This window comes from Protopterus annectens, chromosome 12.part0 (assembly GCF_019279795.1).
Source record: "Protopterus annectens isolate FY-2018-M chromosome 12.part0, PAN1.0, whole genome shotgun sequence".
Classification (NCBI taxonomy): Eukaryota; Metazoa; Chordata; order Ceratodontiformes; family Protopteridae; genus Protopterus; species Protopterus annectens.
Window position 1 is genome coordinate 834607079 of NC_056746.1, and position 6000 is coordinate 834613078.

Sequence of the window (6000 nt, forward strand, 5' to 3'; positions counted from 1 at the left end):
TAATTGTGTGAACGTAGTCATTTCATAGGGAAAAAATAATTTGGGTCCTAAAGTGAAGGCTTGGTACTCATTTCTGCTATGTTCATATGTGCTACATTTTTGTAAAGGCTTTTTTGTTTTCAGCAAAATATGTGACTGGTTAACTACAGGCAGTTAACACAGCACCGCAATTCGGGTGTGTTGTATGTCTTTTCAGTCATAATAGTGTCAGTGACTGAGTCAAAGCTTCAGGTAAATCAGCGCTTCCATTATGCATTGCTGCTCATTACCATCATTACCTGACAGATGTCTTTTTTTTTGTGTGTGTGTGTGTTACAGTTAGGTTTGAAAGTTTGGGATTCGTGGTCTGTATTTATGCTTTCTATCTTTTGACATGAATTCTGCTTGGTTAGGAATCCTCCAGGTCTGGACAATCTCTCCAGCCAGCCTTGGCTGCTGGAGTCCCTGTAAGGTAGGCAGATATATACTAATGTAATACTGTTAACAGTGGACAAGTGGTAGTGGATGGGGTGGGATAAAGTGCCATTACATTATGGGAGCACATCAGAGGTGGGAATTTTAAAAATAAATGCTAAGTAATGCTTTGTGTGGTGGGCGAACCCAACTGTAGAACCTATCAAGGGCATACAGTATCAGCTGACCTACTAAAAGGTAAGGCACCATCTCTTATTTTTACAGATGGTCACTGGCAATAGAAGTCAGGAGCATCATCATCTGGCAGATGTTCTTCGTGTTTCACTGTTGCAGTCATCACCTGTGGGTTATCCCTGCTGTGGTAGCCCACTGCAGGCCCGAATACCAGAGTCTGTGTTTTGTAGTCTGACATCAGGTAGTCAGTCCTGTAAAGCAAGGCAGCCGATGTCATTACAACAGTCTTTCTTGCCGTGAAGCCTGTAGCAGAAGCAGTTCGCACGAGTGCCGGTCGGTCGCTACCAGAGTTTGAATTTCGGCCAAAAATGTCTAAAGCTAAGTACCCTGTTGGGGACCCTTTTTTCTTGCACTAACTGATGTCCGAAAAAGTTAATTGTCTCACCTGTGGAAAGCAGATCCACACCTAGACTTCCATTTTTACTGCTTCACTTGTTTAGGCCCAGACCATGACGTCCCCCGTTGCCGGTTATGTGCCCTCTTTAATCCAACAACCATTCGCTGTAGAGCTCCTATTGTAGACAGTTATTTTTGTGTTCTGTCTTCGCATTCCGATATGGCGTCCATCAGCCAACAATCCGTGGACATTCTGAAAAAATGCAGCGATAAAGATAGAGACAGACCAGACGAGGCTAAGCCTTCCACTAATGCTACCGCTAAGTAGGTTGTCAGTTCTCCAGAATTCAATGAGGTGCTTTTGCAGCCCCGATGCCCGATTCAATATTTACGTAGGCCTCTACCGAGACCCTTTTGGAGTCCGGTATGCCACAGAAGTCTTTTTCATCTTCCGAGTCTTTGGCTGTTTCTACCTTGGTTGGGTCCAGAGCCGTGATGCAGGCACTGTCTTCCGAGGAGGCCTTTCGCTCTACCGAATCTAGACAAAAAATGATGTCTTCACATCTGTCTGCCATTTGTCAGATCGGATTCTTTCAGGCCTAGAAGCCAAGCCACTCCTAGAAAATCTGCTTCTAGCCACCGTCGTGCTCCTGCTCCACCACCCCAAGCACAAATGCTTAAAATGGCAGAGGATCTCGTCTTCCTCATCCACGGTAGTCAGGCCACAACTTTTAAAAGGTAAAGGCACCCTTCAGAAATTGACAGAACAGGATTCTGAGGAATCTGATTATTCAGATTTTGAAGAGGAACAACCTCTGACTGCTAATGAGGATTCAGATGCAGAGGAATCCATCCCTTCTACCTCCCCTCCAGAGGACCTTTCCTTTGGGGAAAACCCTTCACACCCTCAGGGAACATTTCCAGTTGGAATCTCAGGACTTCCCCCCAGTCTAAGAAAAGACTTGGTTTCTGGACCTGCCCCAGTACAGACCCTGGCCATCCCCCTTGTTTTAGAAGTGGTGGATGATATTTTTCATGAATCCAGCTTAGCCCTTGATGCCTTCCCAGTAAACCAGACAGGTACTACAGAGTACTGGATTTTCACAAATACCTGTACAGAAATCCTGCTGCAGAGCCGGAGGTCATTACACAGGGACCTAAGGGAGCTAAGACTAGTGCTGCCAAGAATCCTCTTCCTTCTGACAAAGACTCCAGAGCTGTGGACAGATGGTGTAAAAAAGTATGCACCTCTGCAACCTTAGCCATCAGAGCACTCAATTGTCAGTTCCATATGTTAAAATATCAGTAACACACTTTGGAACTATTATAACAAAAGATTTCTACCTTTCCTGACAGTCCAATTCAAAAGAGTTAGCAGATTTACTGCACTCTGCTTGTCAAGTGGCCAAACACTCATTACACTGTGGATATGACACCCTAGAAGCCTCTAGCAGGGCAGCAGTGTCAGGATCTGTCATTTGGAGACATGCATGGCTGAAGGAACAACCTCTCCCTGTTCATGTCAAGTCTAAACTTATTGATGCGCCCCTGGATAAGGAGCACTTGTTTGGAGTAAAAGCAGAAGAGATGCTTAAAAAGATGGAAGAAAAAGCAAAATCTGTGCAAACAGTAAAATATTTCTTTCAGGTTCAACCTCCCATGTTCAGCAGGAACTTTCCCCTCTTAAGCACTGGTCCTTCCCTGCACCTAGCAGGGAAGGCCAAGGTAAGTCCCGCTGGGACAGACCATCCAGGCCCCTATCCCAGGGCCAAGCAGAGAAGCAAACAGTGGACCATTTTCACCCCAAAGGCAGGGAGTTAAGCCACCTTTCTATGGCAAAAACTCTCAATGGACCCCCCCCCCCACCCTCCCTTCACTCACCAAAAGCTAGGAGGAAGGCTCTCCCTCTTCAAAGAAAATTGGCTTTCTGTAACAAAGGACCAATGAGTCTTAAAGATCATCTTTCAGGGATACAAATTCTCTTTCAGCGAACTCCCAGTTCCAAGAGGGTACCCAGACTTACCTCCAAGTCAGTGGGCAGAGGCATTGAAACCAGTCCAAAGTCTCGTATCCCAGGGGGCAGTAGAACCTGTCCCCTCAGATCAAACATATTCCAGACTATTCCTTGTTCCCATAAAAGAGGGCACTTGGCACCCCATCCTGGATCTATCCATTCTGAACACCTCCCTGATGGTCCCCAGATTCAAAATGCTAACTTTGCAGCAGCTGCTGCCTATGCTAACAAAAAATGCCTGGCTAGTGACCCTAGACCTAAAAGATGCCTACCTCCACATCCCCATAAGGGAATCTTGCAGGAAATTCCTGCGCTTCAGAGCAGGATCACAACACTTTCAGTTCTCGGTGCTGCCCTTTGGCTTCTCTACTGCACCCAGAATATTCACCAAATGCTTAGCCCCGGCCGTAGCATTTTGCAGACAGAGAAATACACAGATTTACCCTTACCTGGACGACTGCCTCATTCAGGCAGAGTGCAAAGAAAAGCTGCTCCAGGGCCTTCTTTGTCAAATCCCTCCTAACTTCCCGAGGGTTCACCATCAACGAGACGAAGGGAGCTCTGCTAGACACAGCATCCCAAATGGCCTTCCTATCCCCAGAAAAGCAGAGTTTCTTGTCTCTCTACTTTACCCAGCTGGCTTCCAGAAGTCACCTCACCATGAGGAAGTTCCTGCAAACCCTGGGATACATGGCATCTTGCATCCTTCTAATTCCTCTGTGGCCAGGCTTCAAATGAGAACTTCATTGGTATCTAAAGAACCTTTGGTGCCAGCACACTCTGTCTCTAGAGACCTCTCTCCCTCTGATCCAGTGTATAAGGGCCGAGTTTCTCTGGTGGGCAGAGGCCTGTGTCATCTTCGCCCTACCAGCCAGACCATCACCACCGACGCCTCAGACATTGCTTGAGGCGCTCACCTAGCAGGCAGGTACACCCAAGGTCTTTGGGATGTCCAGCACCTTCCCTTGCACATAATCAGAAAGAAATGATGGCAGTACAGAAGTCTCTGACATCCTTCAAACCCCATCTCAGACCAGGGGTTCTCCTTATAAAAACAGACAACACCACAGTAATGTGGTATATCAACAAACTGGGGGAACTCAATCTTACCCTTTGTGCAGGCTAGCCATGAACCTCTGGCTGACAGCTGCCTCCATGGGGTCTACGCCTAATTGCCCAATACCTACCAGTTGTCAACAACACCCTGGCAGACCACCTAAGCAGAAACTTATTGGACCCCCACGAATGGCAGCTCCACAGGGAAGTCTTTCTGCAAATCACTCAGGAGTGGGAGACTCCGGAGGTTGATCTCTTTGCTTTGCACTCAACCACCAGCTGCAAAAGTTCTGTACCGGGGAGTATCACCTCCTAGCATGGAAGGTGGATGCCTTGACCTTCCCCTGGCACTCGTTCTCTGTGTATGCGTTCCCTCCTCTGCCTCTTATTCCCAAGGTACTGATCAAAATAAGGGAGGAGAGACCAAAGGCCATCCTCATTGCTGCACATTGGCCCAGACAGCATTGGTACCCCTTATTGCGCAGCCTGACCTTACAGTCCCCCCCCCCCCATGCAGTGTCCAATGATCTCAGACCTCTTGACCCAGTTGAGAGGGGAGATACTGCACCCAGACTTGCAGACTCAATCTTTCAGCATGGCTTGTACCTTAAAAGCTAACAAGGAGTCCCTGTTAAGCAAACAGGTCCTAGACATTATCACAGAGGCCAGGAGGCCCAGCACCAGAAAATCTTATACAGGGAAATGGAGAAGATTTTGCTCCTGGAGTCAGTCCAGAGGGGCAGTACCTCACATCTTTCCATCCCTCTTATCTTGGATTACCTAGCCGAGTTACTCAAAAGTGGCCTCTCCTCTTCTGTTAAAGTCCATGCCTCAGTCATTTCAGCCCATTACGATTCAGACCTACCCCCTCTTCTCTCATCCGTTGATTAAACAGTTCCTCAGAGGATCTTCTAATATCAGACCTCCCAGAAGCCCTCCCACGCCAGCCTGGGACCCGAATTATGTTTTAGAAAAACTAACCTTACCTCCTTTTGAACCTGGTGCTTGAACAGAATTGAAATACTTCTCCTGGAAGACTGCCTTCCTACTAGCTATCATCTCAGCCAGAAGGGTTTCAGAATTTCAGGCACTCATGGCTGTTGAGCCCTTCATCATTTTCCATACAGACAGGATCTCCCTGAGAACTTAACCCTTCCTTTATGCCGAAGGTGGTATCTGGTGTGACCCTCAATCAGGCCATACACCTACCCACCTTCTTTCCCAACCCTCAAAACAAGAGGGAAAGAAGTCTGAACTCGCTAGACATTTACATATAACTCTGATACTATCTGGACCGTACTAAACCCTTCATTAAAAGACGGTCTGCTTGAGAGCTTTGCCCCAGGGGCAAAGGGAAGCCCATTTCCAAGCAAACCATTTCCAAATGGATATCACACTGTATCCATTTCTACTACAGGACCCCCCCCCCCCCCACCCAAGTCTGTTTGTACCCATTCCACTAGAGCAGCCTCCACTTCCACAGCCTTCCTCAGAGGAGTACCCACTAGGGCATCTTGGAAGCCGGCACCTGGACCTCTGTCCATACCTTTACAAAGCATTACCACCTACCTCTTTTTTTCTATGTCTAGGGCAGGGCTTGCCTCTGCAGGGCTTGTTGACCCATGCCTAGGGCTCTAACCTATCCTTCCACCCTTCTCCTGCTACAGTGAACCCTGAAGAACATAGTACAGTTGTGTACACTTACCATAAATGCAGGTGTTCGAGTGTATTCACTGTTACAATCCTGGTTTCCCTCCCTCCATCCCCCTTATATCCTCTTCCCCTAGGGGTACATTAGCTTCCCACAGTGGCTTTTAGCCACCAGGACCACTTTACCTTATTTCCTTGTGCTTCTGACGGGTTAGAGCAAGGAAAACTGATGTAATGATGTTGGCTGCCTTGCTTTATAGCACTGACGACCTGACTACAGGCGATTGCAGCCGACA